The following is a 20006-nucleotide window of genomic DNA, read 5'->3' as shown; positions in this document are numbered from 1 at the left end:
TGTAATTTCCACAATTGGACCTGTCTCCTTTCTTGAAGATTGTCATGATCATGGCATCCCTAAGGTCATCTGGGATTTCCTCATCAAGGCAATGATCATCCGACATCAACTTTACAGGGCCAGTCACATCATCTGGATATCTGACTCCATATTCCCGAAGCAAGCTTTATTCTCCCAGCTCAGTCAAGGTATATGCTTAAAAGGAGGGAAGAGAAAGCACTTCAAAGACGTCTTTAAGGCCAACTTGAAAAAATGTTGCATTGACATCAGCTGGTGGGAGACTATTGCCCAGGACCACTCCAAATGGAGAAAGAGTCTGCTGCAAGGATCTCAGTACTTTGAAACCTTATGACAACAACAGAGATGAAGAAGTGGGAGCAGCAGAAACAGTGTGGTGTGGACTGAAATCAGGAATCCACAGCCACCCAGCCTGCACAGAAACATGTACCCAAGTTGCTGCAGCCTGTTGATCCCAAATCAGCCTCATCAGCCATCTTTGGGTCCACAGATAAGACAATCATCCTTGACTGTGAGGGATTTCCATTTATGGTGGTAAAGCTATTAAGGTGTGTCTTGATAGTGTTCCAGAGGCATGAGTTTAAGTTTTGCTCTATATTGCACCAAAGGATAACTCCAGTCAGCCTAGCTAGAAACCCAGTCTGGGGAGTCAAAGGTTGCCAGATGTGATGCTGGCCACTTCACTCCCCTGTGTGCTGTTGACTGTAGAATAGTGGTTCTCAACACCCCTCGTCAGACTTGAGGAATCCCTCAGAAAATGGTGGATCTTAGGGCATTTTTACATGTACTGTGGCAGGCGGCCCTGGGCACTCTAATTAGGAAGCTGCAATAATTAAAAGCACCTGCATGTCACATGTATCAGCATCCCCACACATCCCCGCACTGAAAAAATGGTGGTGTGGCTCTTTGAACTAAAGCCCAACGTGTTTTATTTCAAAGTGCCCCACCACCATTTTTTCAGCATGGAGACGCTGATGCACATGACGCAGAAGGCTCAATTAATCGATTAATCGAGTCTGCTTCAACACACTGAATTTCCAGCACGTCAGAGCAGACACCACACACCTCTATAGGAGCCCTTAGTTTTCACTTGTTTTTTAACTATGGAAAAATAATTGATAGAAAAAAATAGTTTTTCTGTTGCAGAGAACTCAGAAAGACCACAATGGGTCAGAATGTTTTTACCACTATGGATTCCTATTTCGAATGTCTGGGTTTACGTTGTGAATTATGTTTGCACGCGTAACAGTATTCACTGGCACTCTGGAAAGGAGGTATAGAATCACTGCTGAAGAAACCAACCTGTCTTACATATTTCAGCCCAGTGGGCCAATTAGACTCAGATGGACCTTTAACACTTTTGACCCCACATTTCTGGATTGACAGGAGAACCAGTTTAAAGTATTTTAATTTAAATAAGTGGGGAAAATTACAGAATATATTAGTATGTTTAGATTTTCATATTTTTTCTTATCAGCTTGGAACAGCCAGCTCATATATATATATCTGCCTATTTTCCTATTTAGCTTTAGTGATTTTTATGACCGCTCAAGTGCAGCTCAATCCAATTTCTCTTTAGTGAGATTTCAGTAGAAGTTAGAGCAACTGTGTACAGCTTCATTATGCATAATGCAATTACATTGTATACAACTAAAGCCTAGTTCTGATAGGCTTGATTTTGTGGTTATAGGTCTCAGTTTTTAGAAATCAAAACCACTCATTGATTCAGTGTTTAGAAAGTCTGCTTTGGTTGTTAGAAACTGGCACCTTCTGAAACCACTGAACCTCAACAGAAACAGCACAGACAAAATTCTTTGTGTGTGGCAAGGCCACTGTGAACAGTGAAATAGCAGTTCAGTCTCAATTAATCCCCATTATTCCTTAGTGGCTCAGCAATTACCACCAACAGGGATGCCACTTGTAACACAATGATTGACATACTTACAGAATGGCTTATAGTTTAAAAAAACTGCTGCATAAATATTAGTTCATCCTTTCTTGGCGGGAGAAGAATAAGTATCTTTTCCCCATGTGTACATTGTGAACGCTGGGGAGAGAGGTTAAGTGACTTGCCCAAAGCCACAGAGCAAGATTCAGATTGGAAATTCTGACTTTGTCAAGAGGAACAAATGGTTGCTTGTAAGTGACACTGCTGCTCTGAGCACTATGAGCAACCACTTGGATCCCATATTTTTCAACCAGAGACACGTAATTCCAGAAGATGCAAGGATAATGGGAAAATCTTACAGAAGCATCTATGGTACAGTGATGTTGTAGCCATAGTGGTCCAGGAATTATGTGAGGCAAGGATTTTTGGGGGGTGATATTTTTTATTAGACCAACTGCACTGTTGGAATTTATCACACTAACTTTTTGTGCATTACATAAAGCGCTTAAAGTTACTGCATCATCAAAGCTAACAGACATTGGGCGTTTGATGGTGGGAATTGTGGGAACTGAGTGCCTCCATGCACTGGCAGAGGCCAGGAGGCACGGGTTGCTGTAGCCTGCTGTGGAAGCCAACCAGCCTGATCCCCACCTAACCTGCCCCCCTCCACTTGCCAGCTAGCTGCAAAAAGTCAGCCAGAATTAATTCCCTGGGGGGGGGGAGGGGGCAGCCTAAGGGCAGCTTGGGCACTGTGCCCCCTCCTTGCTGGTGCTTTGGGGCACCAGGGACCCTCTCCTGCAAAAGGGCACAGCAACTCCCTTGGCTCTCCAGGGAACTAGTGGACATCCTGCATCTTAAAAGAAAGACCTACAAAGGATGGAGGACTGGATCCACTACCAAGGAGGAATACTCTGCACTGGTCCAGACCTGCAGGGAGTGAACAAGGAAAGCCAAGGCTGCGACTGAACTTCAGCTAGCTACAAATATCAAAGACAATAAAAAGCCCTTTTTTAGATATGTGGGGAGCCGGAGGAAAAGCAAGGGTAACGCTGGACCCCTGCTAACCCAGATGGGACAACTGACAACCGACACCCAGGATAAAGCCAACTGGCTAAATGGGTACTTTGCGTTGGTTTTTCACCAGTCCCATGGGACACCCCTGCCCACTATGGGACAGGGAGGCCCGGGTGAGGGAGATTCTTTACCCTCCATCAGTGCTGACCTTGTGAAGGAACACCTTGAGAGGCTGGACACCTTCAAGTCAGTTGGCCTTGACAGCTTACACCCAAGGGTACTCAAGGACCTGGCAAGCATCATAGCCCAGCCCCTGGCACGGATCTTCGACAACTGGTGCTCTGGTGAAGTGTCCAAAGATTGGAAGAAGGCCATTGTGGTGCCTGTCTTCAAGAAAGGGAGGAAAGTGGATCCAGCAAACTACAGACCCATCAGCCTGACCTCTATCCCGGGGAAGGTCTTGGAAAAAATTATCAAAGAGGCCATCCTTAGACTGGCTGACGGCAACATCCTGAGGGATAGCCAGCATGGGTTTGTTGCGGGTAGGCCTTGCTTGACCAATCTCATTTCTTTTTATGACCAGGTGACCTATCACCTGGACAAGGGAGAAGAGATTGATGTCATATATCTTGACTTCAAAAAAGCCTTTGATCTGGTATCCTGTGATCACCTCTTGGTGGCCTTGGCTGCACCTCAATCCGCTGGCTGAGGAATTGGCTCAGCAGTAGGACCCAGCGGGTGGTAATTGACAGAAGTCAATCGTCGTGGTGTGCTGTGACCAGTGGGGTCCCTCAAGGCTCTGTCCTTGGGCCTATACTATTTAACATCTTCATTAATGATGTAGACATTGGTGTCAGAAGCAGACTGGCCAAGTTTGCCAATGACACCAAACTCTGGGGTAAAGCATCCACACCTGAGGATAGGAGGGTGATCCAGGCAGACCTTGACAGGCTCAGGAAATGGGCGGATGAGAACCTGATGGTGTTTAACACCGGAAAATGCAAGGTTCTCCATCTTGGGAGGAAAAACCTGCAGCATGCTTATAGGCTTGGCAGTGCTATGCTGGGTAGCACTACAGATGAAAGGGAACTTGGAGGTCATGATTGACCACAAGATGAACATGAGCCTTCAATGTGATGCTGCGGCTAGTAAAGCAAGCAAAACGCTGGCTTGCATCCATAGATGCTTCTAAAGCAAATCCCAGGATGTCATTCTCCCGTTGTACTCGGCCTTGGTGAGGTCGCAACTGGAGTACTGCATCCAGTTTTGGGCTCCACAATTAAAAAAGGATGTGGAGAAGCTTGAGGGAGTGCAGAGGAGAGCCACGCGCATGATCAAAGGTCAGGAAAACAGACCTTATGATGAGAGGCTGAGAGACATGGGACTCTTCAGCCTGAAAAAGCGCAGGCTCAGGGGTGATCTGGTGGCCACCTATAAGTTTATCAGGGGTGCTCACCAAGATCTGGGGGAATATTTGTTCACCAGAGCACCCCAAGGGATGACAAGGTCGAATGGTCACAAACTCCTCCATTACCATTTCAGGCAGGACATGAGGAAGAACTTCTTTACTGTACAAGCCCCCAGGGTTTGGAATAGACTGCTGCCAGAGGTGGTTCAAGCACCTACTTTGAATGCCTTCAAGAGACATTTGGATATTTATCTTTCTGGGATCATATGATCCCTGCTGACTTCCTGCCCGTAGGGCAGGGGGCTGGACTCGATGATCTTCCAAGGTCCCTTCCAGCTCTAGTGCCTATTGTGCCCGTCTCCTCGCGATGGTTCGCTCTTGTGCCACCTTTGCCCGAGCTGCTGACCTTGCTTGCCAGAGGCCTTTGTGCAGACCTTAGAGGGTTCCTCAGCTACCTTCAGGGTCACCCCCAAACTTTCCTGCCACGACTTTGAATGACCCTTCATTGGAGGGGGTCCCCTTTGAGGATGCCTCCAGAGCTGTCACGTGTCACGGTGGGGGTTCATGGGGCTCCAACCTCCCCTACACCCCGGCCACGTGCCAACCTTTGAGATGGGCCTCCAAATCTTTCACGGCAATCCTCTGCTGATATTCTCCCCGATCCCTGTGTCTCCTCCTGTAGACAAGTGCCCTTGACCCTAGCCGGACCCGGAGGGTTCAGTGACTCTCGGCCTTTGGGTTTGTCTTCTTCAGCGCCCTAGGCCTTCTATGTCTGATGCCGTTGGCCCTCACTGTGTTTCCTCGTGGTTCCTTCTCACCCTTGGGCGACGTCCCGGCTACCCTAGCCTGGCACTAAGGGCACCGCCACTCTACTCTCGCCAGGGGACTAAAATAGACAAACCCTAAGAGGGGAACACAAACAATACCTTCACCATAGCCCCTTTCCCTGTAGTGACCCGACATGAAACAAATTAATGAACTAACCATACGACTACTAAGGGAGCAGACAACAGGGAGAACAAAAGGAAGAGGAAAGTCCACGGGGAGAGTCCTGTACTTTCCTAACTCCTAACACCCCTAGGCTAGCGTGCCCTCTGGGTTGGGGTCTATGCTTTCACCCCAGCCAGGGTCTCTCTCTCCCTTCCTCCAGGACCCGCCTCTGCCCTGGAGCCACGGCACCTGTTGCCTCTGAAGGGAGCTCCCACGCCGGCTCTTGCTGCAGCCGCTGCTGTCTTCTCCGGTGGTTCCGCTGATTCTCCGTCGATCTCCTCCAGCATGTGGATCTCTTGCAGCTCCTGCTGCCTCTCCCGGTCTCCCTGGTGAGGTTCCCGACCCCTGCTGGTCTTCCCTGGCTCGGGGATCCTCCACGGCTCTGGCTGCCACCGCTGCTGCAGATCACAGCGGCTGGACGCCCTCCACCTCGCGTGCTCCTCCGGTCCTCGGTGTCCCTCGTCCCGTGCTTTCATGGCTTCTTTTTATCCTCGCTGGGTGGTGTCTCTTCATGGTGTCACCTGGCCCCAGCTGCATATGGGTATGGCTGATACACTGCGTGGGCAGTTTCCCACCACACATTTCCTCACTCCTCCCGGCCCCTGCAACAGGTATGTTGTTGTTTTCTTTTCCTTTTACGTTGGTCTGGGGTTTGCCTCTGAATGAGGCTTCCCCCTTTTCTGGTCCTGTGCCCCTGGGACACCTATGAATCTATGACTCTAAACCTCCACTCCTGATCACTGCCCAGCTGCTCTCCCTCCCCTGCAGACCAGCTGGCTGCACAAGGAGAAGACTCTCTGCCTCCTCCCTATGACAGACCAGGGGCATGACATGTAAACCTCATAGGAAGCTATATACACGTTCCCTAAAGTGCTCTAATTTAGAGTGCCTTTCTTTACTACCTGATTTAATGAGGGCTACTTTTTCACACGATTGGCCATTTTAAAAGCGCTCTGCAGCCATGCATGTGTGTTATAACATGGCTGTAGAGCACTTTTGGGGTCAGATCACATGAAAAATGTCAATTCTGTGTGCGCCTAAAGTTAGATAAGCTTTTGAATGTAAGATATTGTTCATGAATCATGAGGTCTAAGAAAGGAAGCAAGCAAACACAGTTGAGAGTAGAAATGTTAAGATGGATTGGGGAGGGAAATTCCCAGGGGTAGCAGACTAACAATTAGAAGAAAAGAAGCTGATTAGTGGAATATCAAGACTGGGATATCAAGATCAAAAGGGAAGGGGGTCATTAATACCTGTTGTGTGTAGGAATAAATTCAAGAATCAGGTAGATTATAGTGTGTCATAAAATCAATATCAATGTACAGTCCTAGGTTCTTTTTGTGTGTAGCCAGCCTATGAATTTTTGCTCCCAAGCTCGCCTTTTAAACTTTAGCTAACCACTTTAGAAGTGAAGCATTCTTTGTGACTGAGGGCCAAAAAGCAATAGCAGGAAGGTAAATGAAAGATTCTGGAGGATCTTATAAAAAAAAGTTGATGAGCAGATAGAATGCTACCTGGGCATCTTTGTCTGTATCAGCTTTCTTATCCTTTTGGCTGTCAGTGTGTTTGGTGGAGACTGAAAAAAGATAATGTCATGGAGGTACCCCAAGACAAAGTTACTTTGGGGTTTCACTGTGTAGCAAGCATGGATATTCTCCCAAATTAGGTTGTTATTGCGGTGTTTGGTCTCTTCTTGTAACTAGGGTGAATCTGTGTTCAGTTCCATTGTTCAATTGGTATTTGCTATGGTATTTTATGTAAATGTAATTTTGATGTGTCTTTATATTTCAGCTAAGGTTATCAGTAAGAGGGTCATAATCATAGAGCAGTAGGGCTGGAAGGGCCCTCCAGAGGTCATCTAATCTAACCCCCTGCCTGAGGCAGGAGCATCTCTATCAAAACTATCTCATACAACCATAATCTAAACCAGGAGTGGACAAAATGGTGAGTCTGGCCTGAAGCCAGACTTTATTTCCAAGCAGCCCCTACCCACATGGCTTCCGGCTGGATGCCCCAGGATTGTGGGGCCATGACAGTGCAGCGCTGGGGCAGAGCCACAATATGCTCCCTGCCCGCCTCTGCTGGCAGTGCCAGGGCTCTGCCCTTGCCCCGGCCCCATGTTGTCATGGGCTGATCCTGCCATCTCCATGGAGCGTCATGGCCATGGTGCATGACTGGGCAGAGAGCTGCTCCAGGACTGGGGCCAGGATTTTGGGGCAGTGACAGCATGGGGAAGATCCACGATCTGCTCCCCGCATGCCCCTACCCACAGAACCTGCATTTCTTTCAGGGGCATGTGGACAATGGATCACAGCTCTGCCCCGGCCCTGGCCCCGGCCCCATGCAGTCACTGCCCCAAGACCCCAGGGTCTCCCCAACCATACCTGCCCATCTCACTCCCAGCCGTGGCCCCATCCCAGCCTCACGCCCTTCCTGTGTGGGCGTGACAGTGCACGTTTGGGTGCAGGGTACTTTAAGGGCTGGAAACAAGCAGCCGCCAGGTGCCTGATTAGGGCAGCCATTTTAGGGCTCAGATACACAAGCTGGGCCAGCAGTCTGCTGCTGGTGGCTAAGGAGGTAACATCAGGCTGAGCTGCTGCTCCTGGAGTATCTTGGAGGTACAGACAGGAGCTATGGGGAAGTTTGGAGGCTCCTGGTCCTGGGCATGACCTAATACTGCACCCCGCCGGGTAGTGAGGTCTGGTGGGGGGCTGTCTGTGGTGGGACAGCCCCCAAGAAATACCAGACCAGTTACTCGCCGCAGTGAAAGTTGGGTAGGGGCGCCTTAACCCCAGCCCCCATCCTCTGGTGAGTAATTGGTGAGAGCAGTGGGAGCAGTGGGGCTAGGCATACCTGTTAGTAGGCACCTGAGCCCAGCAGGGACAAAGGGTACTGGAGACCCCAGAGCGGGGTAGTGGTGTTGTGAATAGTGACTGTGTGGGCACGTGTAGAGTAGGGTGCAGCAGGGCACCCGAAAGACTGCATGAGTTGGGGTGCAGAGTAGGGCTGCAGAGGGCAGTTTGAAGGACTGCACCGGGGTGTACTGAGAAGGGCTGCTAGGGAGGCTTGAAGGGTGGGTGAAGGGCTTGGGGCAGAACCAGCCCGGTATTCAACATAAGGTGACGCCCCGTAGAGTAGCATGAGCAAATTGAAGGTGCTGCATGTCCTGTGCCAGAGAGTTAATAGTCAAGCCCGATAACCCAGAGAGGTCGCTCAAGTGAACAGAGCAGGGCAGGTCGTACGTGGCCCAGTGAGGGGCAGAGTGCAAGAGGCCCCTGTGAGCAGGGGGCAGAGTAAGTGTGAGTGTGGAAAAGGCCCAACAATGGTCTGAGTTTGCCCCAGCCTCAGACTGGGGAGCAATATTGATCTGGATGCCATCTGCAAGGCATGGGCCATGGTGTAGGGTGGGTTTGGAGCTGTGGATAGTACCCCCTGACATTGGGGTAGTGTAAGGGCAGCCTCCCACATATTATATTTTAAAATATTCAAGTCATGGTAGGAAAGTTAGGGCAGACTGCCCTAAGCAGGTGGGTGGGCTGACTGGAGATCCAGCCTTGTGTTTGCCCCCTGTCACAGTGGATCTTGCCCCTGGAAGTGGGTATGGGGTGGATGGGCTGGGGTGCTGGGACAGCAGGGTTTGGTGCAGTGGTGGCAGCCAGAAGGAGCCACTGCCACAGAGTCTACAGGGAAATGGTAACTTACAGCACAGTTACTTACTCCAGCAAAATACATGTGTAGACAGTGATGGGTTGGTTGGGGCATGAGGGTGCTAAAGTACAGAGGCTGCCTGCTGGCTAGCCGCACACTTTAGCACCCTCATGCCCCAGCCAGCCCCTCTGCCACCCAACACCACCACCTGGAGCTCAGGGATGACCCCCTGAGCCTGCTGCCAACCTGGGGTTGCTCCAGTCCTGCTCAAAGTGGTGCTGTCCCCAGGACACGTGTAGACACTGCACCCGGGAACAGCGTACTCTGGCACAAACGATGGTAAACTGCACGGGCGTTTATTGTTTGTTGTGCCTTATTTGCATGTGTAGATGCACCCACAGTATTTCAAATGAGGCCTAGCCATTGCTGAGTAGAGTGGCACTATCACCTCCCCTATCTTCATAGAATCATAGAATCATAGAAGTAGGGTTGGAAGGGACCTTGTAGATCTTCAAGTCCGACCCCCTGCCTGGACAGAAGAGAAACTGGGCTCAAGTGACCCCAGCCAGGTAGGCATCGAGCCGCTTCTTAAAGACCCCCAGGGTAGGAGCCAGCACCACTTCCCTTGGAAGTTGGTTCCAGGCCCTAGCCACCCTAACTGTGAAGTAGTTCCTACGGATGTCTAATCTGAACCTACTCTCCAACAACTTGTGGCCGTTATTCCTTGTTATCCCGGGGGGCGCTAGGGGAAACAAGGTCTCCCCCAAACCCTTCTGGTCCCCCTTAGTGAGTTTATAGACGGTCACAAGGCTCCCGCTCAGCCTTCTCTTGTGAAAGCTGAACAGGTTCAGGTCCCGTAGCCTCTCATTGTAGGGTCTGCCCTGCTGTCCCCGGATCATGTGGGTGTCCCTCCTCTGGACCCTCTCAATGCTGTCCACATCCCTCTTCAAGTGGGGTGCCCAGAAATGGACACAGTACTCCAGCTGCGGCCTGACCAGTGTTGCGTAGAGGAGGAGGATCACCTCCTTGGCCCTACTTTAGATGCACCTGTGGATGCACGATAGGGTCCGGTTAGCCTTGCCGACCGTGACCTCGCATTGTTGGCCCATGTTCATCTTGGAGTCAGTGATGACTCCAAGATCCCTTTCTGCCTCCGTGCTCTCAAGAAGGGAGTTTCCCATCTTATAAGTGTGCTGCCGGTTACTGCTGCCCAAGTGCAGCACCCTGCACTTGTCCATATTGAAACGCATCCTGTTTTTGTTAGCCCACCCTTGCAACCTATCCAGGTCTTTCTGCAGTCTTTCCCTCCCTGCTAGCGTGCCCACCTCACCCCAAATTTTGGTATCATCAGCGAATTTGAACAGGTTGCTTTTCACCCTGTCATCCAAATTACTGATAAAGAAATTGAACAGTGCAGGCCCAAGGACCGAGCCCTGGGGGACTCCGCTGCCCACTTCCCCCCAGGTCGAATATGACCCGTCTACCACCACCCTCTGAATATGACCCTTCAGCCAATTAGCAATCCATCTGACTGTGTAGGCATCGATGCCACAGTCGCCTAGTTTTTTAATGAGGATGGAGTGGGAGACAGTGTCAAAGGCCTTGCTGAAGTCCAGAAAGACTACATCCACGGCGACACCTGCATCCAATGCTTTTGTGTCCTGATTGTAAAAGGCAATCAGGTTGGTCTGACATGACCTGCCCCTAATGAAACCATGCTGGTTGCCCTTGAGCATCATCTCCGATGCCGGCCCATCACAGATGTGCTCCTTGATGATCTTCTCAAAGAGTTTCCCCAGGATTGAGGTAAGACTGACAGACCTATAGTTGCCCGGGTCCTCCCTCCTCCCTTTCTTAAAGATGGGGACCACATTGGCTATCTTCCAATCATCTGGCACCTGGCCCGAGCACCACGAGTGCTCGTAAAGCCATGCCAAGGGCCCAGCAATAACCCCTCCTAGCTCCCTCAACACCCTGGGGTGGAGAGCATCTGGACCTGCTGACTTGAACATGTCCAGCCCCTCCAGAAGCACTCTAACCCAATCCTCCTCAGCCTTAGGTCTTGAGGCGTTCCCCTTAAGTCCGTCTTGAAACACGGTGGGGGAGTCCCGGTCCCTGCACAAGAAAATGGAGGTGAAGAATTTGTTAAAGAGGTCTGCCTTCTCCTCTGGCGCAACTACCAGATTGCCCAGCGCATCTTGCAGGGGCTCCATGTTTCCCGGTGCCTTCTTCATCCTCCCTATATATTTGAAAAAGGACTTTTTATTATCTTTGATCTTGGACGCTAGTCCTAGTTCTATGTCCACCTTAGCTTTCCTAACAGCCCCCCTACAGGCCTGAGCAGTGGAGGTATACTCTTCCTTGGAGATAGCCCCTCCCTTCCACCGGGTGTACACCACCTTTTTGGCAACTAGGCATTCCCATCTTGCACCTAATGCTTCTATTGATTAATTCGATTAAATTGAACTGCCAACAGTCAATGGCTGAGAATTAGCATTTGACTCGGTTTGTGTATTGGTCTCCAAGTAAACATCCTAAGAAGCAGACAAGCCTGGGCCTCACCAGACAATGAAATATTTATATTTTAAAAGAAGCCTAACACCTGCCTGGGCAAACTGTCATATGGAGATATGGCTGAACATGAGACAGTGGAATCTGCATGTCCAAAAGGATGCAAGAAAGTAGTCTGGTAAATATGCACCTTTGTGGGGTCAGGAAGTTACTGGCATAGTGTGAGCCCTCTAGAAATGAAGGGGTGACACATATTAATAGTCAGACTGGCAAAGGTGCTTAAGTCTGTCTATAGCAGGGGTTGTCAACCGGGGGTATGTCTATCCCCAGCGGTATTTGAGAAGGTGCTAGGGGGTATACGCAAGCAGGCAGGGACAGAGCGCCACCATGCACCATCCCATGCTGCCACGCAGGCACCACCCACCTGGCCAGATGTGGGGGTGGGGGAAGCTCACTGATTTAACCAGCTATTAGATAAAAGCATCAAAAAGCCCTGCTGAAGTGCCCAGTCTATACAGACATTGGGCAGGTCAAACTAACATGATGCTTCTTGGTGTGGGGGCACACTGATCTGAAAGTAAAGCACTGGTTGATTTTTTTTTTTTTTTCATGTCCTTAAGCAGCGTTGTTTTTGTGTCCTTACTGGTTGCTAGTGGAAGGAGTGACTTCTGAGCAGGTGATATTCCAAGTTGACCCTCTCCTGGAGAGGGAGACTTTATTTCCTTTTTCATAAACAAGAAGTGGGAGCTACTTGGGGCTGGCAGAGATTCCTTCACTGTGTCTGAAGAGTCCAGGTAAGGGCAGAGGATCTGAGGTGCTAGGATAGAGAGCTATCTTGGGGCAATCTCAGTCGGTTTCTTGGGGCAAGTGGCAGCTCATTGGGGAGAAGCTTGGGACTCTGGAGGTCCCCAGTGGGCAGGTTTATGACAGACAATAAAGGAAATTGTCACAACCTCCTAAGGTCCAAATTGTTATGCAACTTTTTTTCCTTCTGAGATTTTTTACAATATGACCTCTGTCATGTTATCATAATGGGAGACCATGAACAAGTTTAAATAATCCAAAGGATTGTCAGCGTTAACACCAGGGCACGTGAATCTGTTTCAGATCACTAACAGCTTTACTGTGTTTTCTTCTCCAGTTTGGACAGCGTAAGGAAGATGTTTGGCAGAGATGGGAGAGGCCTCTTCTTCCAAGAAATATTTTTAAATGGCAGCTAGCCAAAAATGGATGAGATGGTCCAATAAAGATTTGCAGCTGCAGCATGCTGTCATCCGTGACTTCTCTTTATTAATACAGACCATGTCTTTCAGAGCTGGAAACTCAGTATACTGACAGCTTTACATTGTATCCTGATGCACCAAATTCTACCATCATTCTGTACTGATGTAAATGGTAGAGAGTCCTGCTCGCTTGCCAGAAAGTCCCTCTTGACCTTTTTTTTTTTTTTTTTGGGGGGGGGGGGGGGAGGGCGCGGGGGGAGGGGATGACAACCTCCAGAAAGCCCTCTGGAGGTAGTGGTTGAGAATGTGAAGGTGGAAGGCAACTTGGGTGACAGTGATCATGAAATGAAAGACTTCAAGAGCCTAAAAGGACAAAGGAAGGAGACCACATTATAAGGACAATGGACTTCAGAAAAGTAAACATAAACAAACTCGGGGAACTGGTGGGCAGGATCCCCTGGGAAGCAAGTCTACGGGGAAAAGGAGTCCAGGAAAGCTGACTGTACTTTAAAGAGGCCCTTCTAAGGGTACAGGAGCAAGCTATCCTGATGCAACAGAAGAATAGGAAGTGTAATAGGAGAGATTGCTGGCTAGACAGCAATCTCTTCAATGAGCTGAAACTCAGAAAGGAAGCCTACAAAAAGTAGAAACTTGGTCATAGTACTAAGGAAGAGTACAAAAGTATTACATGGGCATCAAAGGAGAAAAATAGAAAGGCCAAGGTATGATTTGAGATGCATCTGGCAAGGGACATACAAAGCAATAAAAAGGAATTCTACAAGTATGTCAAAAGCAGGAGGAAAACCAGGGACACCACTGGTCCATTGCAGAACCCAGAAAGCAATCTAGTTATGGATGATGCAGAGAAGGCTAATACCTCTTTTACTTCAGTCTTCACAAATAGGGGAAGCTACCAGATGACAAGTACAATTGGCAGCAAAATAGGGAAGGAGACAAACAGCCTAGAGTAGTAGAAGAACAGATTAGGGATTACTTAGAGAAGCTAGGTGCTTTCAAATTGGCAGGTCTGGCTGTGATGCACCGTAGGGTACTGAAGGAATTGGCTAAATTAATTTCAGAACCATTAGCCATCCTTTTTGAGAATCCATGGAGGTTGGGTAAGGTCCTGGATGATTGAAAAAGGGCAAATATAGCGCCCATCTTTAGAAAGGGAAAAAGGAGAATGGGGGGAATTACAGACAGTCAGCCTGACCTTGATATCTGGAAAGGTCATGGAGCAAGTCCTCAAGGAAGCACCTAGAGGAGAACAAGATGATCAAGAATAGCTAGCATGGATTCACCAAGAGCAAGTCATGCCTGACCAACCCAATATCCTACTATACTAAAGTGACAGGTTCTGTGGATGGGGGAGAGCAGTGGATGTGACTTTAGGAAGCTTTTGACACTGTCTCCCATGACATTCTCACTAAGTTGTCAGGTAGCAGTCCCAAACCCAGGATCTCGCTTGCCCAGATTGGCCACATGTCCCCATCTGCCACCTCTCCAGCTGACTAAGACTAGACACATGTAGCTGAAAACCTTCATTCAGCCTAGCCACCCACCCACTCCCCACCACCAGAGTGGCCAGTCAGGGTCAGCTGACACCTCCCTCTATCCCATATAAACCTTTGACATAGAAGAGCAAGTGTCTGGGCAACAGGGCTCATCTCCTACCCAGATTGCCTCATTGTTTCTTATGGTGTGCCTCTACCTGTTTGCTATTGATTTCTTGACTACCTAGCCTGGCTTGCCCTTGGACTCTCACTTTGCCTGACCCTCTGGCTTCCTGACTTGGCTTCTTAGACTGACCCTCTGGTTTCTTGATCTGGTCCGTATCTGAATTCTGCTTGTTCTACCCGACTCTAAGTGTGGCCGCCCATGGCAAAGTCTAAGGAACTCAGTCTTGTGGACAACACCAAGTTGGGTAGAGATGCATCATGCAGATACTCCATAGGTTAGGGCTAGGATTCAGGATGATTTGGATATACTGAAGGGAATGGTTTGCAATCAATCAGATGAGATTCAGCAAGGACAGTAGAAAGTCCTGCACTTGGGATGGAATAATTGTATGTACAAGTTCAAACTGGGGAATGATTGGCTAGGCTGCAGGACTACAGAGAAGGACCTGAGGGTTACAGCTGACCATAAGCTGAATGTGAGCCAAGAGTGGGGAAAAAGCCAGCAGGATTTTGGGTTGTATTAACAGGAGTGTCACTTGCAAATCAAGGGAAGTGCTTCTTCTACTCTGTTTGGCACTGGTGAGGTGTTACCTGGAATACCATGGCCAGTTTTGGGCCCCACATTTTAAGAAGGATGTAGACAGGTTAGAAAGATTCCAGTGCAGAGTGTCAAAATATAGGCCTGGGAAGCAAGACTTATGAAAAAAGACTGAAAGACCTAGGACTATTTAGTCTAGAGAAAAGAAGACTTGGGGAGGAAGGGGGGAAGTGGGCAGGGGTTTTATAACAGTTTTCAAATATCTGAAGAGCAATTACAGAGAGGATGGAGATGATCTTTTCTCTGTAGCTGTAGGGGACAGAACCAGGAACAATGACCTGAAGCTTCAGCAGGGGAAATTTAAATTGGAGATTAGGAGGAACTTTCCAGTCTGAGGGTGGTCAGGCACTGAAACAGGTTACCTAGAGAAATTGTGGTATCTCCATCCTTGGAAGCTTTCAAGAGAAGGTTAGACTTGGCTAGGATGGTTTAGTCAGGGACAATCCTGTCTTGAGCAGGTGGCTGGACTAGATGACCTTGGGAGGTCCCTTTCAGCCCTGCTTCCCTTTGATCCTATTCCTTCCCAGTGAAGCATTCAAAAGCCAAGAGCAGGGGCCCAGAATAGGTCAGGTCTTTGGCTCCACCACAGTTCTGGCGTCCCATCACCTGAAACTCCTGGATTATGTTGATGTTGGCCAAAGTTACACTTCCTCAGGACATATTTGATGACTTTGCACACCTCGATCACAACAGCCCCAACCATTTACTTCTGACACAAAACTGCTTCACAACTAATCAGTAAAAGTCCCGGGTGGGTAGTTTCCACAGCATGATTCCCATGTGCTTCTCAACAGATAGAGCTGCTGTCCTTCTTAGGCAAAACATCACAGCACAGGGGTTAGGTTGGTAAACAGACTGAGACAGGTGGCTTTGCACACGTGAAGGTTCTGTGGTCACAGCTGGGTGTCCCCTATCTGCAGGATGACTTGATCCCACCAATCCGTGCTAGTCTCCTGCACTCAATGGTACTCGAGTTCTCTGTGAATGTTTCTATAAACCAACATTTCTTCACTGTTGACTGAAGTGTCTGCTGTTTGTCTGTTGCATGTTGCTTGTGCATGGATGCCCAGTGCTGCTGCCATTCTTCCTAGTAGTGCAGACACACACAAGCATGGTATGGTTTGTGATGAGGAAGGGCTGGGTCACACAAGAGAACCTGTTGAAACCCACCTCCAGACAAGGGGAGGTGACTGCAGCCATAGGTATCCAGGATTTTGAAAAAGGGGGCGTAGGAGCGGCAACTGACACTGTAGGGTTGCCTGTACTTCATCTCCCCACCCCCTACTCCATACCACAGGACCAGCAAGCAGGAACTTTTTAAAAGTCCTGGAAGCAAGTAAGAACCCCCTTCTTCTCGGCATCCCCTCCCTTTCCCTCCATATTCAGCAGCAGCACCTCCCCTCTCATTTCCACCCTCACCCTATCTACTTATGCCTCTATGCACAGGAAGGGGAGACTCCCACACTGCTGATCCTGGCTGACCTGGGGGCAGAGGGAGCTCAGAGCCACTCATGCTCATTTCCAGCTGGGACTGTGGGGAGTGACTGCACAGGGAGCCAGGCTCAGTTGGGGACAACCGAGGAACGGTGGGTACAACTGTGCCACGGCACCCCCTCTGGATCCAGCCCTGACTGTAACTGCTTTTATAAAATGGCAGCATAGGTGCAAAAGAGTTAAAGCAAGTGGGCAGATGATGATGACCATCCACAGTCCCTTCAAGGAGGCCTAAACATCCCATAATGTAGATGTGCTGTGCTGTCTGTAGTGTGGAAATGTGTATACACTCTGGTGGTAATTGTATGCCAACAAAAGTTTTGTTGGTAAAACTGTCTAGTGCAGACAAGGCTACTTTTGGATGGGAGTCCTCTCCACCTACCATACTGAACCTGTTCCACTACACAAAAAAAACCCCAAACATTAATTGGACCAGATAGGGAGTATGGTTCTGCAGCCTAGTACTTAGGGCCATCTTTACTATAGGGGTGACCTGCATTTTGGTTCCTCCAAGAATTGCTGATGTACTATATTTACTTGAATCCAAGACAAGTGTTTTGTTTCTCCCCCCTTTCAGCGGGGGGAGGGGGGGGGTCCCATCCACTTGGATTAAAGTACAAGGCAGATGAGAGCAGGCGGCTGCTGCAGCTCCAGCCCTGGCCCCAGAACCAACCCAGGCTTGAAGGCGCAGCCATCACCTGTGCCCTTGCCTTCTCTGCCCTCTACCCTGCTACCTGCCCCCCTAACTGCTCCCCTCTGCTGCCAGTTCCCTGCTGCCTCTGTTCCCTCTGCCACTGATGCTTATCCTTAGTTGGGGCTCTAGACCCTGTCCAGTAACAGAAGCTCCAGCTGTGGCCCTGAACCAGTCCCAGGGCTGGAGCTGCTGCTGTCACTGAAGCTGGGCCAGGCAGGGGCCAGAGCCCTGACTGAGAGTAAGCAGTGTGTGTGTGTGTGTGTGTGTGTGTGTGTGGCGGGGGGGCGGGTAGGTAGCATGGGGTACCAAGCAAGGGGGAGCAAGTAGCAGGGGGGTGTAGGCACTGGGGAGCAGGTGGCAGAGGGTCAGGAGTAGAAAAGGCTAGGTGCTGGAGGGCACAGACACTGAGTGAGAGGGTTAGGGCTGGTGGCAGGGGAGAACAAGAGCAGGGCTCAGGCTGCTTCCCCTCTGCCCCCAAACACCAGCCCTCTGCTGCTGCCGCTGCTTTCCCCTGCGGTGGTGGTGTTTGTGAGAATTAAAGATGACCCCCCACAATTACATTCTGTACATGGAATATTTAGATTTGAGTAAATACAGTATTTGATCAAATAACTGTTTTAATGCAAAAGACACCAACAGTCCTTGGAGCAAGGACCAGAACCCATATCTTCCCCTTTGCAGATGAGAACTAAACTAAAATTAATTTAAAAGGATTGAGTGATACCCTTTGCAAGGGAAACCATGAACCTTCTATGTCATTCTTCAATGTAAATCCATCCCAAATAGACTTTTCTCAAGCATTTTTTTAATTAAAAAGCTTCTCTGAGGGTCTTGTATGTTAATGAGATGCAAAACAAAATGTAAACAATGCAGTGTGTATTAAAAGTACCTTTATAGAAGTCATTGGATTGAGCTATTGAACATAATTTCATCAAATGTCTCTAAATAATCAACACAAGGAACAAGACTAAAAGGTATTTGTCATCTCTTGCAAAAAAAAAAAAAAAAAGACTTTCAAGCAAGGTGCTGGAAGTTACTCTATCAATTACTTTTAGCCAAGCTGCTGTTAATTAGCACCAACAACAATCATTGATATTAATGACTGCAACATCCATCATATCCACTCCCTGTCAGTGTGCTAATAATAAAAGGATTTGTGTACATAGTGAAGCAAGAGCAGCAGTGCATTGCAAGGACAAGGAAGGCATAATGTATGATTAGTGTCCTAGAATGACTGCTGATATTCTTAGCTCCTTGCTTCCTGGGCTGGTAGGTGGAGCTCTTAACTGTAGATGGCTCAGATTCAGAAACTATTATTGGCAAATAACTGAACCTTGTTTGTGCCTCATCAGTGAGGCCAGCCAGGCTGCAGGGGTGGCTTTTATAATAAGAGCATTTCCCATTTCTTGGGTGCATCCCATGGGCAGATGTCAAAGAACTTAGTAAGCACTCATTAGGCCTCACAACAGTATAGCAATGAGCTTTGCTGGTGAGCAACCTGAGACATCACGGATATGAGTGGATGGCCTAGAGCTGCAGAACAAGTCCAAGGCAGGACCGGGCAGTGACCTTTGGAGGGCACGTGAACACTGCAGCTGTTGGCCTCATCAAGGTGAAGGACAGACAGCCTTAAAGCTCAATTCCTTCCTCTGTCAGCACCTGGTGGGCCTTGTGTTTTGCAGTGGGGGCTTTCATTGTTCATTGCTGCTGATGGCACCTGATGGCAAGAGCTTGAGCTCACCAAAGCATACGCCTCTCTAGTGCAGTTAGTCTGTGAGGGCCCTGCTAAACGTTCCAATAAAAGCCGTCTAGAAACCAGCTGTGGACTTGTTGCACACATTTCCAAACACTAATTTGGCAGCTGGCTGGCTCTTTTTAGAGCTGCATAGTCCTTTTTTTATCCTATGACTATTACTTTACACAGGCAGCAAGTCCAGTCCAAATTTACTGCACGGTTGACCAGTCCCCTGCATAATAGATGTAAATGTGTAGCAGGGCCCCCGGGGCAAATGGATCCTGCTGTCTTCCCATCCTCAGATGGACCCGGCCCAGGCTGGGCAAGGGCTGGAGCAGGGAGAAGTGGTCTTTGGTGGTCTCATTTCTTGTCCTTGGCTTTTCCACGTCCTTCCACAGCTTCGTATGACTGGAGCTCAGGGGTCCCCCAACCTTGCAGGCTCTCTCTCACCCTCCCTCTATGCATGATTTGTAGTCAGACAAGGTTCTCTAGGTAAATGTGGTATCTTTTATTAGACCAACTAAACAGCTAGAAAAAACTGTTCTGTGCAAGCTTGCTTCAGGCATAAGGAGAGCCTGCTAGTTTTCTAGTCAGGGGCTCAAGGTGCAGATGTGCCCTGCCTTCTGCACGGTGACAGCACCCACTGGGCAGCGCCCCTAGGTGCGCACGGTCCCCCATCAGGGGCTCTTCATTGACGAGGCCACAGCTGCCCCACGAAGGGAGAGAGAGGGCAGAGCAGGCCTCTCGTGGGCGGAGCCCAGAGGGAGCGGAGAGACCCCTCCCCCTACAGAACGCTGTGGGGGCGAGAGGCGGAGCCCCGCGGCCCTTCCGTAAACACGGGCAGCCCCGCCCCTCCCTGCGGAACGTTCCATTCTCTCGGGAGTCGGGGGGGGGGGAAGAAGCTCCTCCGGGACTCACCCAAACCCCTCTCTGGAGGGATTGGGTGGGGGGAGGGCCGCGCCTAAACCCCGCTCTCCCCACACTGCCCGCCCTGGTTCTTCTGCTTACCTCGGGGGGGGGCAGAGGGCAAAGGGTTAACCTTGCCCCCCCCCGGGTTGGAAGCGCCCAGAGAGTCTCGGCCAAGTGCATAAATACAAGGGGGGGGG

This window comes from Alligator mississippiensis, chromosome 4 (genome assembly GCF_030867095.1).
Source record: "Alligator mississippiensis isolate rAllMis1 chromosome 4, rAllMis1, whole genome shotgun sequence".
NCBI classification, from domain to species: Eukaryota; Metazoa; Chordata; order Crocodylia; family Alligatoridae; genus Alligator; species Alligator mississippiensis.
Note: the sequence above shows the minus strand (reverse complement) of the source record.